The sequence below is a fragment of the Myotis myotis genome, unplaced genomic scaffold (assembly GCF_014108235.1).
Source record: "Myotis myotis isolate mMyoMyo1 unplaced genomic scaffold, mMyoMyo1.p scaffold_m19_p_1, whole genome shotgun sequence".
NCBI classification, from domain to species: domain Eukaryota; kingdom Metazoa; phylum Chordata; class Mammalia; order Chiroptera; family Vespertilionidae; genus Myotis; species Myotis myotis.
In genome coordinates, this window is record NW_023416313.1 from 157,039,272 (window position 1) to 157,052,736 (window position 13,465).

Genomic DNA, 13,465 nt, shown 5'->3' on the forward strand with positions numbered 1-13,465 from the left:
CTAGAGAATTAAGAGTATCTTGAGCCGAAACCAGTTTGGCTCAGTGGAAAGAGCGTCGGCCTGCGGACTGAAAGGTCCCAGGTTCGATTCCGGTCAAGGGCATGTACCTGGGTTGCGGGCACATCCCCAGGAGATGTGCAGGAGGCGGCTGATCGATTTTTCTCTCCCATCGATGTTTCTAACTCTCTCTCTCCCTCTCTGTAAAAAATTAGTAAAATATATTTTTTTAAAAAAGTAACTTGAACTACAAAGTGCAAGCTTATAGAAATGATGAATTTAAAGCTATTTATATGTTCACCTTTTCTCAAACCCATTCCCTTTTTTACATGAGGTAAGCTTGTTGTCTGTTGTGGTGGTGGTGGTTTTCTGAGAGCTTGGGTAAAGAAAAGAGTCCATTACTGGAAACCTTTGAAATCTTACTGTTAATAGTATTTTAAGTAAATCAATAACTCCATAAGCAAGTGAACCCATATTTAAAAGATTTTCTTTGCTTTTTACAAGTCATTCTTCCCTTAGCAACATCAAAAACTGACTGCCTAGTATAGATTTCCCCTCTTGAAGGTTACAGCTCCAGACAAGGCTGACTACTTCAAGGATGTTGGACAGGTAGACATTGTATTTATATTTTTATTAATGTTTTTAATCCTTACCTGAGGCTATGATTTGTTTTGTTTTTCGGGGGGGGGGGGGGCGGGGGTGTTTTTTGTTCATTTTTTGTTTTTTAATGAAAAAGCCTCAGGAAGGGAGTTATGAAATGAGGTAAAGTCACAGAGACAGCAGGTGCCAGATCTTGTGGGGACTTGAGGTCATGGGAAAGAGTTTGGATTTTATTCTGAGAATTGGTAATAGAAATCTACTGAAAGGTTTGAAGAGGGTCATTTCATGTGCTAGCTGCTAAGTGGCTTTTTTTTTTTTTTAAATAGAAAACCCAATTCTGGTTTCAAATGTTGGGCTGGTATTGCCTCAAGCTTTGTCCTGACTTTGCAATGCTCTCCCCCACTACCTCCCTGTTTCTAAACCTGATGAACGTTTCTTAGACATCATTCACCGAGCAGCTTTTGACACATTCTTTGCTCCTTTGGTACTACGCCATCCTGGTTTCCTCCTGTTCCACTGGTTTCGCCTCTCTGCTAGATCCTTCTCCTCTTTCCTCGGTATGGGAATCAATTCTCTTTCCTAGCAACACTCCCCTCTGAGGGGATCTCATCCAATTCTCATTACCTGTCCTAAATAGACCGCTAGTAACCTCATTTAGATCTACTTGGCCTCCTCTTGAATATCTTGCATTTCAATTGTAATAAGGCCAAAACAGAACTCTTGATTTCCCCCTCCAAATGTTCACTACTAGTCACGTTGCTTAAAGAAATGTTCATATTTTGCAAAGTTGCTTGAAGAATTACTGTCTTTCCTCATCAAGAGACTCATCGATTGCAGATCTACACAGGGCTCATGGTCCACGCCTCAGTTATCTCCTGCCCACACTTCTCTGACAGCCTCCTGCTTCAACTCCCACCCTGAGGGCTTTTATTTTTAGAATTAAGTTATTACCTTACGTTTATTGAATATTAGTCTTTTCCAATTGTTTTTTTTTTCTTCTTTACTTGACAGTTATTTATTTCACTCTGTTCCTTTCCTTCTCACTCGTACTTTGTGAACAGGTAATGAAGAATCAGAACTTAACATTTATATGCCTATGTTGGACATATTTACATACAGTATTTAATCCCTCAATACTGTTGTGAAGTAGGTGTGATCATTTCTGTTTTACAGATGGGGAAACTGAGGGCATACAGAAATTAATAAACGTACCTACATTCTTAAGTGTGGGAACTGAAATTCAAATTCTGTTTTTTCTGACTCCCACTCTTTCCTGGCTACCATTCTGCCTTTATAGGGTTTCCTCCCTCCTGTACTCCTTAAAGTCTCTGGCCAATCATCCTCCCTCTCCCCATCCATCCCACCCTCTCAGATTCCTGTGATTGTATTTTATCTCATTATTCTGCATTTCCTCTTATATTCACTGACCCATTCTTACCCACCAGTGACACTCAGGTAGTAGTTTTCCAGTGACAGTCAGCGGTTCTCACCCTGTGGGTCGTGACCCCTGAAAATACATCCTGCATATCAGATATTTACATTATGATTCATTGCAGTTATGAAGTAGCAACGAAAATAATTTTATGGTTGGGGGTCACCACAACATGAGGAACTGTATTAAAGGGTTGCGACATTAGGAAGGTTGAGAACCACTGTGAGAGGATTAGCTTCATGGCTGCCATCAATATCCAAGCCACTTAACTATGTTAAGTGCTTTGAAGACTTAGAAAGAAAATATCTAATGTGTTTCTGTGATGTCTTTATTTGCTTTCTGGTAATGGGGCAGCATTAAGACTGTTGTGCTTAGTAAATGCTGACACCCATCTTTTACTGTCTGTAGTTTAATATGCAATTGATTAAAATCTCTACTTCCCATGACAGTGTAGGTTTAATCTGTGTGTGTCTTGATAGAGAATTTCTCCTTTTTAGCATTTAAAAAAATCATTTTCCTCTATATTAATTGATACTTTTGTTACATTTTTCTCACTTAATTTTTTTTTAATTCTACTCACTTAATTTTTAATACAGGTAAACCTAATAATACATGATAGGGTTTTTAACCAGAATTAACCATTTGTACTCCATAAGCGTCTATAGACGCAAGCGGCAGACCTTTTCTAATTCAAAATATCATGGCAGTTAACTGGCTAAATTATTTATTACTAGTATTAGTATGTAAAGTAATAACTACATGATTAAATAAATGCTTTACTCATACTCGGTTCTTTTTAAAAGAATCGTGACTGTTTAACCAGAAATAAAAATAATGTAATATGTGGTTTAAAACAGGTGTAGAAATAAAATTTGTGGCAATAGCACAAAAGCTGGGAGGGGAGACATGGAATTATAAGATTTTTAGACTGTAAGTGAAATGTTATCACTTGAAGGCAGACTGGTAAATATTTACACTATAAACTCTAAAGTAACCTTTAAAATAGCAAGACGGAGTTACAGAGGGTTTCCGAGATAGCCTGTGACATTGCTAGACTGGAAAGCATTGGTTCTTCAGACAGCCCAGCACCTAATGTGCATAACACCGCTCTCACATGGGAGGAGCTCTGCTCAGCCACAAGCCAGGCTGATAGCTGCCAGTACAGCGGTGGTGGTGGGAGCCTCTCCTGCCTCCTCAGCAGCGCTAAGGATATCCAACTGCAGTTTAGGCCTGCTCCCCGCTAGCAAGTGGACATCCCCCGAGGGCTGCCAGGCTGCCAGAGGGATGTCTGACTGCCAGCTTAGGCCCAATCCTGGGGAGCGGGCCTAAGCCAGCAGGTGGTTATCCCCTGAGGGGTCCCAGACTGCAAGAGGACACAGGCCAGGCTGAGGGGACCCCCCTTCCCCCCGAGTGCACAAATTTTTGTGCACCAGGCCTCTAGTCTATATATAAAAGGCTAATATGCTAAGTGTCCCTCCCACTGTCTGACCAGTCGCTATGACATGCACTGACCACCAGGGGGCAGACGCTCAACACAGGAGCTGCAGAGCTGCAGTGACTTGGCAGCAGAGGTTCTCAGGTGATGCACCCTGAAACCAGAGAGGAGGGAACCCAATTCCTTGCAGGGCTGCGTGATTCCTTCCGCCATGGGTTACGTTGTTGCTGGGGCACTGCCGGCCCCGAATCTGATTTACTGCACACTTGCATTTGCGTTCCACACCCTGTACGACAGCAACTTTTCAGAGTGCCCTCTCGCACTCCAGGACCCCTCGGGGGATGAGAGCTGGTTTCAGCCTAATCTCTGCAGGCCAGGCCGAGGGACTCCACCTGCTGGAGGGACCCTGCACACTCTGCAGACGCTGGGAGGGACCGCAGGAGGTTGGCTCCACGGTGTGTCCAGCCCTTCTTGCTCAGTCCTGCCCCACCAGCCACCTTCTAATTAACACATTGTCTGCGGGTAGTTTTATCGCGCGCTAACAGGTGGCGCGGGCCATTTTTGCTAATTTTTTGTGCAAATGGCAACGTTCAGTAAAATTACGATAACTTTAGTTTTACATATTTTTTTTCAATCAAACTTTTTGTGATTTACTATAAAATGTAGACTGAATTATTTTTCTTAGAATCGCACTGAATGCGTGGTGAGGCAGAGAATTGTGTGAAGGGATGACTCTACGCAGTTGAATAGATTACCGTTATACCTGGAAATACATACATAATTCACCATTGTATGTGTTAGAGACCCAAATTTTGTCCTTTGGAATTCGTATATCTGCATGTTAGCATCCCTTTAGAGCAATAAAAAAGTATAAAAATAAACGTATTTATACGTTACCCGCATTCTACTGCTAGTCTATAAAAAAACGTATTAATACGTGTCCTGCGCTCTACTACCAGTCAACGTAAAACATATAAATACGTTTCCCGCATACAATGTGTTAATTTCCTTTCAATGTACACGAATCTGTGCACCAGGTCACTAATTGCTGTATAACTAATATCCCCAAAAGGCAGTGTCTCAAAGCAACAATGATCATCTTATTGTTTGCTTGGGGTTTCTGCAGGGCTAGAATTCAGGAAGGGCTCAGCTGGGCGGTTCTGGCTTGGGAATGTGCAATGCACTGGAGTGGAGGTTTGGGTGCTGGGCTAGGGGGCTGGAGCCATGCTCTCTCAGGGAGTCTCTGGGACTCTCCATGCCAGCTGGTTAGTGCACATACAACATGGTCACTCCAGAGCACTCAGACTTCTGGGGTGGGGCTGAAGACTTCAAAGTTGAGTGTTATTGTCTACAGGGCAGAAGCTGCATCCCCTTTCATGATCGAGCCTGGGAGATATGTACCATCACTTCGGTTGTGCTCTAGAGCAGCGATAGAGAAACTTTTCCTGTAAAGGCCCAGATAGTAAGTGACTTAGACTTTTGGATCATGCAGTCACGGTCACTCACAGCTACTCAACTCTGCCATCACATAGTCCCAAGAGGAGCTCTGTCAGCCTGAATGAGAAGATGCAGGGTTGGCCCACAGTCCACCTGCAACCTAGAGCCGAACCTGAGTCAGAGCCGCTGAACCTCAGCTGTAACAATGGCACATAACTTTTAATGTTGCAAGCCACTGAGCTTTGGACGTTTCTTGTTCCTCAGCATGACTGTAGCAAAATGTGCATCTACTGTGTGCCAAGACCCTGAGCATACAGAGAACACATTGCAATGGATTGCTTCTCTTCTTGAGCATGGCCTGGGAGCCCGGTGGCATCTGGTCTCTCATCTCCTGTCACTACCTGCCAGTCTCTTTCCAGTGGTTCCATGTCTTTGTGCCCTTTGCACACACAATACCCTCTGCCCTTGGCTGCCTAGCAAATCATATGTAGTCTTCAAAACTCACTGGAAAGCATCTCCTTTATGAAACGTCCCCCCAAAGCCTCTCCTAATACCTTCTCCAGCACTTGTTCGCATGCTCATGAACTCTTGTCTGTGATGATGCTTGTTCACTAGTCAGAGCCCCTGCCAGGCTGTAGTCCCCTTGCTCACGGGGAAGGTGCCTTTCCATGGTCACATCAATCCTCAGGCCTTAGGACAAAGCCTTGCACTGGAGTGCATTTGAGGGGTGTTGCTGAAGTTGTGACCTGAGGCAGACGGAGTCCTGAGGGGGAGGGATAGGCTTTAAGTTTGAGGCAAATTCTCTGTTTGGAATTCTCATTTCTCCATCATTTTTCTGCAGAACAAGTCGGATTCAAATAAACATCAAGGGCAAGTTTGAAGAGTAAAGGAATAAAAAAAAATTCCGAAGACTGTTGTGGTCTTAGGAGTTTTGGGGTTGATGTGATATTTATAAAGCTTGCTGTGTTCGTTTATTTTAGTATCACCACACCACCCATCAATTTCCTCCTCTCCCTTTAGCAATTTGTCCTCAAATTCCCTAACCAGTGAGTTCCAGGCAACCACCCAATTTACAACACCCTAGCGCACCTTCAGAGAACTGCCCAGGGTCCGTGCCAGAGCGGACAGTTCTGATTTCCCTCCTGGCTTTCTAGGGGTCTCTGTCCGAGTCCCAGGGGCAGCATTCGAGAGAGGACAGTTGAGCATGCCCAGAGGGCGTCTGTGCTCATCCAGGAGAGGCAGAGGCAGGGACTGGTGGGCCTCTTCTGTCCACTAGTGCGCATGGCACGTTGCATGGAGCCCTGAGCCACTTGCGGATTGATGAGGACCGCTCGTCAGCAGGACTGGGTTGTCATGTTAGTATGATGGGGACATGCTTAGGCACATCTTAATTTTTCATGCAGCTCTTTAAAACCCTCCGTGAAAGTAATATAGGAACTATCAGAGACTGGGAGTATGAATTGGATATGTACTTGTTTTATTTGACTGTAATCCTGGCTCTGCCTCTAGCTAGCTCGTTGGGACTCTGAGAAATGAATGGTTTGGAAGTAACTGAGAGCTAATGTTCCCTTAAACCTCTGAGATTCTAAGATTTCATAATGGATTTAGCAGCTGCAGGCTTTTGATGATGTGCCCAGAAATACACACCACAATCCGATCAAGATTGTGCACACGCCGATCTTTAAATAAGGGTGAGTGGGGGACTGATGAGATGTTGGTGAGGATAAAATAGAGTGCCGGATGGGAACACGCTTCATGCCATGCCAGATGTGGACATGCTGATGTGTATTACGCGAAGTCCTGCCCACACTGAAGAGGGAAACGCTGCATTTGGCAGCCTGCTATCTCCTTAACAAAATTTGTGATTGTTTTGTACAAACGGTGGCCTACAACGGAAGGAAGAGGCTGAAAGCAGGTTCTGGTGAGAGATGGTGTACAGAACAGAACATCCCTCGCATCATCGGTGGTCTCCTGCCCTTCCCTTGCCCAGGAATCAGTGATTGTCATCACACCTGACCAGTCTGCAAGCGAGAAATCCAGAGCTGCTTCTGGACCCACCTCTCCTGTGAGACCAGGGACCATGCTTATTCTTTTTTTTTTTTTTTTTAATTGCTTAAAGTATTACAAATGTCTCCTTCCCCCCCCCCCCCCGCCCTTGACAATCCCCTGGCCTCCCCTACCCCCCAGTGTCTTATGTCCATTGGTTATGCTTATATGCATGCATACAAGTCCTTCGGTTGATCTCTTACCCCGCCCCCCTTTCTGCCCCCCCACCCTCCCCGGCCTTCCTGCTGTAGTTTGACAGTCTGTTCGAGGCAGCTCTGCCTCTGTATCTATTATTGTTCAAAAGTTTATAATGGTCTCTATTATCCATGAATGAGTGAGATCATGTGGTATTTTTCCTTCGTTGACTGGCTTATGTACCACAGTTTTCTAATCCATTCATCTACAGATGGGCACTTAGGCTGTTTCCAGATCTTAGCTATGGTGAATTGTGCTGCTATGAACATAGGGGTGCATATATCATTTCTGACTGATGTTTCTGGTTTCTTGGGATATATTCCTAGAAGTGGGATCACAGGGTCAAATGGGAGTTCCATTTTTAGTTTTTTGAGGAAACTCCATAGTGTCTTCCATCGTGGCTGCACCAGTCTGCATTCGTGCTTATTCTTGTTCATCATTTGAATCCCTAGCACCTAGCAGAGGAGGAGCTCAGTATTTTAAAAATAAATCCTTAGTGTTAAGCATTGCCCCCTCCCTTGAGGCACAAATACCCTGGGCAAGGACACCTCAAGTTGTCAGATCTGCCTTCCTTGTGAGAGTAGCCACCCAGAGGGTCACTACGATCATCTGATGCTGGGTATTGCAGATAACTCGGTGCCGCGTGAACATCGCGAGGGGCGATGGCAAGTGCTGATGATCAGGTAAGGCTCGCCTGCTTCCCCTGCTGCCTGGGGTTGGTTCTGCGTGTTGGTCTGTCTGCTTGGAGATCCTGCACGGAGAGAGGGCATCCACCCACTGGTCCCTGAGCTCAGAGGACCCTTCCAGTTCTGAAAACCAAAAGGAAAAACATTCAGATAGCCATGAGTAATGACAGAAATTTTATCTGAGAGTGAAAAAAAAAAAATCAGGGGCCTTGCCTACATTTCATCTGTGTGGGTGAGGCAAAATGAACCACTCAACAGGATTACGAAGGCAATTGTGAGAAAGGGAGTAAAGTGGTTTTTGTTGTGCCCTTGCATCTTGTTCAATGGGCTGGTTCCTTTGTGCGTGGTATTTCTTCCCCTTATGCAGTGTGTCTAAGAGAAAGACACTCCTCCTCGACCTCTCAGCCTCTTTCAGGACAGGCCAGCCCCTCCTTCTTTCTGGAAATGTTCTTCTTTGAGTTCTGGGGGTACTACGTTCTGGTTTTCCTTAAGCTCTGGGGTAGTTCCTCTTCAGGCCCCTCTGCTGGCTCCTTCTCTGCGAACAGGCTAAATTGCGCCCCAGGCCTCAGCCCTTTTATCTTCCCCGAGTGATCTCATCCGGAAACATGGCTTTAATTACCATCTATTAACTGAGGAGCTCCCAAATTTATATCTCTGATTTTGACCTCTCCCTTGACTCCCAGACTTGCACAATCAGAAAAGCCTTCTTAAAGTCTCCATGTGGATGAGGTGCTGGATATTTTCTGTTTTCCCCTGTGGATCCACTCTCCTCCTGCCCCCCATTCCCACCCCTGCCCCGTGCCCTGTGAGGCGGGCTGTGATGTGCTGCATCACCAGGCTGCCTTGTCTCTGGCCTCCAGTTGGATTTGCCCAGTTGGAAAAATTGGCCGTAGGTGGAAAGTCAGGAGGAGAGTGAGGTCAGGGTATGTGCCCCCTTGTCTTCCTCTTTGTCTCTTTACTGTGGCTTAGACATTTCCCTCTGCTGAGGTCAGCCCTTCCCATGGCCACAGCTATTCTCGCTGGCTTCCGGTAAGACCATCCTTCCTCCCTTTGCCCCTTTGGGCCTAGAGCTGGTCACCTTTCTGTGTTGCAGCTTTAACATGGCCCGAAAAGGAGTCCTGTTTATACCAAGCACATGGCACCAGCATGTTCTTTGTGCAGCCAGTGAGAACCCGGGCCCAGAAGTCACTTGGTTTAAGGATTTCTTACCTGTGGACACAGGCAACAACAGTGGCTGCACTGAGCAGTTACGGCCAGGTGCCCTTCAGATCAAAGAACGTAAGGCCTGATTATATTATAAAATGTTGACATTTTGCTGGGTCTTCATGGCTTTTTCATGAGGGCCATTCATCTGTGACTCCCCATCTCTAACAACTACAGAATTAAATGCTGTTTCGTACACTTGCAATGAGATTTTCCCAACATTTCTCACTGCACGATGAGCCCTTCAGTGGCATAACCTTGTTCATCATTGTATCATTACCTACACCATATTTGAAATATAATAGATGCCCCAAATGTGTGTGTTGGGTTTATGAGTTAATTAAGGTTTGCTAGATATAGGTCTAGTTAAAGCCACCTTTTTTGTTCTTGCATATTTGGACTCTCAGTAACAGCATAAGACTTTTATCGGATTAGTACGGTCTTAACTTACCTAGTGATTCTGTCTCAGCCTTAGTAGTCTAGGACTTTCAGCTTGAGTTCTTCTAAAGTGCAAGGGATGAGAATTAAGTAGGAATGTTTTTGGCTTTTGAGTTGTTTTTGAGCTGAACGAAGTTCACAAAACTACTGGGAGATTCTACAGGAACAGCTGTGATGTGACCCTGTAGAAGGAAATGTGCATTTTTAAAAAGGCAGAGTATAAACAATAAACATGCTGGGAGGTCACACTGAGAGGGGAAGAGGAAGGCTGGGAATAGACATGGGAATATTTCACACTAGCGCTGAGATTGCTAAGCTTTTTTCCTGATGTCTTTAAAAGAAGTTTTAGCCATTTTTGGAGAAGAGATGATTGTGGCTATTTATGAACATCATGTTGCTAGGTGACACCCTGGGATGAGCACCATGCTAACCTATCACTCACTGATTTCCAGAACTAGCAATGAAGGGGATGTACGGGGGCGGGGGACAGAACCCAGGAAGGAATGCAGAGACACCGGGACAAGAACTGTCTGGAGCGAATGAATCAGCTTTAGAAAAACCTTCCTTATTCTCTCTCCATTCCTGTAAAATGATCTGTTCAGGGTCTTAGGTCCAACCTTTCCCCTGCTCTGATTCAGGGCCCCTTTGTTGCTAGCAGCCTTTTCCTCTATTATGACATTTGGCCTCCTCTGGGAGAAAAGCAGATCTGCTTCCTGCAGAAGCCAAGTCGGGAAATCACCAGGGAGGAAACCGAGAAGTCAGGCTCCCCATGCAGCGAGTCTGAGAACCGCATTCTCTGCTGTCTGTGCACACGCGGCCTGGGAATGTGTGGGAGGCCGTGCAGCCGAGCTGCGGTGCAAGCCAAGCCTTTGAGAATGATGCTGCGTGTGCTGCACTGTGATGAGGCTGACGTGCAATCACTGACACCTGCGATTTCAATACATCTGAAATAATAGCAACCTGGGGCAAAGCCAATCACAGTTTGAAATGTACCTATTGAAAGCTTGGCTGCTAATGTTCAGTTACCTAATAAGCATGGGTTTAGGTGGGGAATATACAGGTTCACACAGCTGGCTGGAGTCAGTGGATAGCCACCTGTGAGATATTAGCCAGCATCCGGGGGTTTTCAAGAATTTGTGAGTGCTTTGGGACAGGGTGGTATTGCGTGCATGTGTTAGCCTGTGTTTCCCTAGGGCCCTAGGCCATCTCCACCTTAGGGGCGGGCAGGCTTGAGCATAATTGCAAGGTGGATGCTTTGAATCTCATCCAAAGCACTTACTGGAACTGGGAATGCCTTTAGCCCCGCCTACCACTGAGGCTACAGTGGGTGTAATGCACCTCCTAGTGGCCGCGAGCTTGTGTGAACCAGGCCCCCTTCTGCTCTGCTGCTTGGAGAAATGCGGCAGGTACTATTCGCTCTCGTGGGGTCTCAGCTGGCTTCTGCAGCTGCCTCCATTGCAGGTCTCCAAATTAGTGAAGAGGTTGTCTACCAGCTCTTGAATGCCAGCCCTGTGAAAGTCACCTTTATGAAAAATTTTAAAGGATGATGTCCCACTATGAACAGCAAAAGGATGATCCCTCTAAGGCAGTGGTTCTCAACCTTGGCTGCACATTAGAATCACCTGGGAATCTTTTTAAAATCCTGATTTCTGGGCCTCATCCTCCGGAAATTCTGTTTCTTTGTTATGGGGTGGGGCCACAACATTAGTAACAAAGAAACAGAATTTCCGGAGGATGAGGCCCAGAAATCAGGATTTTAAAAAGATCCCCAGGTGATTCTAATGTGCAGCCAAGGTTGAGAACCACTGCTCTAAGGTAACCTTTTTTTTTTTTTTTTTTAAAGTTTCTTCTTCCTGCGGACACCACTGCCTTCAAAGGCAGATGGCTTGGCAAGAGGGACCAGGGCGGGGCTTCTGTCCACACTTGTCCTTGTACAAAACAGATCGAATAAGAAGATTGAATAAGAACAAAAAGATAAAGCACCCATCTTAAACAATTATCAGCTCACAGCTAATCTTATTCATACATACCTTAACTTTCTTCCCCACCTAAAATACTCTAAAGAAAATTCTAAAGGGATTGCATGTAATCTATATCATTTCACCCATAAATATTTCAGTATGTATCTATCATAAGCAATCACCAATACACCTGAAACCTCTATAATTTTGTTAACCAAGTCACCCCAATAAAATTCAATTAAAAAACAGATACAAGTAGTTAGTAGTAATTCCTAATATCAACTTATACCCAAGTTGGTGTTCATATCTCCTTGTTTGTCTCATACTTCTTTTTAACAGTTTGCTTGTTGTTTGTTTGTTGTTTGTTTCAATCCTCACCTGAGGATATTTTTCCCATTGATTTTCAGACAGAGTGGAAAGGGGGGAGGAGGGGGAAAGAGAAAAACATCAACGCATCCATCGGTTGCCTCCTGCACACGCCCCAAAAATCTGTGGGGATTGAACCCACAATCGAGGTAAGTGTCCTTGACTGGGAATCGAACCCAGCCAGGCCCCTTTGGTCCACAGGCCAATGCTTTAACTGCTGAGCAAAACCAGCCACGGTCAGTTTGCTTGTTTTAATCTAGACCCAAATAAGGTGTAAATGTTGTGATTAGTGAGTATGTATCTTAAGTCTCTCTGCATAAACGAGGTCATTTGCTCTGTAGTTTCCGACAACCTGGATATTACTGATCACATCTCTGTGGTGATTTAACACCTCTCAGTAGAGAAGCTCCCCCCCCTCCCCCTTACTCAAGCTTTTGCTTTCCATGGTTTCAGTTACCCATGGTCAACTCTGGTCCAAAAATATTAAGTGAAAAAATCCAAAACTAAGCAATTTATAAGTTTTACATTGCATGTCATTGCATGAAATGACATGCTCCATCCTCCCTGGGATGTGAATCATCCCTTTGTCCAGTGTATCCACCCCGTATGTGCCTCCTGTCCTTTAGCAGCCATCTTGTTCTCTTTTATTAGTAATAATTGCTGTTAATTTCTTACTTTTCCTAATTTATAAAGTTTATTATAGGTACGCAAGTACAGGAAAAAGCATAGAATATATAAGATTTGGTACTATCCATAGTTTCAGGCCTCCATGGGGGATCTTGGAACATATCCTCTGCGGGTAATGGGGACTCCTGTATGTCCTTGGTAATTTCTGTAAATTGGAAATTGGATCAAGAGTCATGGCCAGATGTAGGTTTGTTTTTTTCACGGTGAAATGACTTCATGGGTGGTAGGAAATATTTCTGTAAGAGAGGCTGATATGGCCAGTGTGAGCCCCTTCAAACTAACTTCTGTGCCTTTGACATGTCCCCATCATTATTTGAGAAGTTTATTTAAAATTTTTATTGATTGATTGACTTTTAGAGAGAGTACATCCATTCCCCTCTCTCTAAAGAGAAACATCAAATTATTGTTCCACTTACACTTTCATTGCTTTTCTTGTATATGACCTGATCAAGGATCAAACCTGTAACCTTGGCATATCTGGACGACACTTTAGCCAACTGAGCCGCCCAGCCAGGACTGTTGGAGCACTTTTTAACTTTCTGGCACAACAGGTGCTCCAGGCTCATCATGTACTACCCTGTCCCAGCGATGGAACGGGCCATCGCTTCAGTGAGCACTTACATCTATTACTAGAGAATGGCTTTTAGAAATCAAGATCTAGGCACTAGGTGCTTCATTCTTATTGAGGTGTTGCTGTTCCCAGGCCTTCTCAATAGACAGGCCTAGGAATATATGTATGTATGTATATGGATGCAGAGATGTACAAACATATCCTCACCTGAAGATATATTTTTAAATTAATTTTTTTTTTTGAGAAAGAGAAGGAGGGAGAGAGAGAGAGAGACAGAGAGAGAGAAAGAGAGAGAGAGAGAGAGATGTCAATTGGCTGCCCACCATACGCAACCTGACCGGGGATCAAACTTGTAACCTAGGCATGTTCCCTGACTGGGAATCAAACATGCAACCTTTTGGTTACAGGATG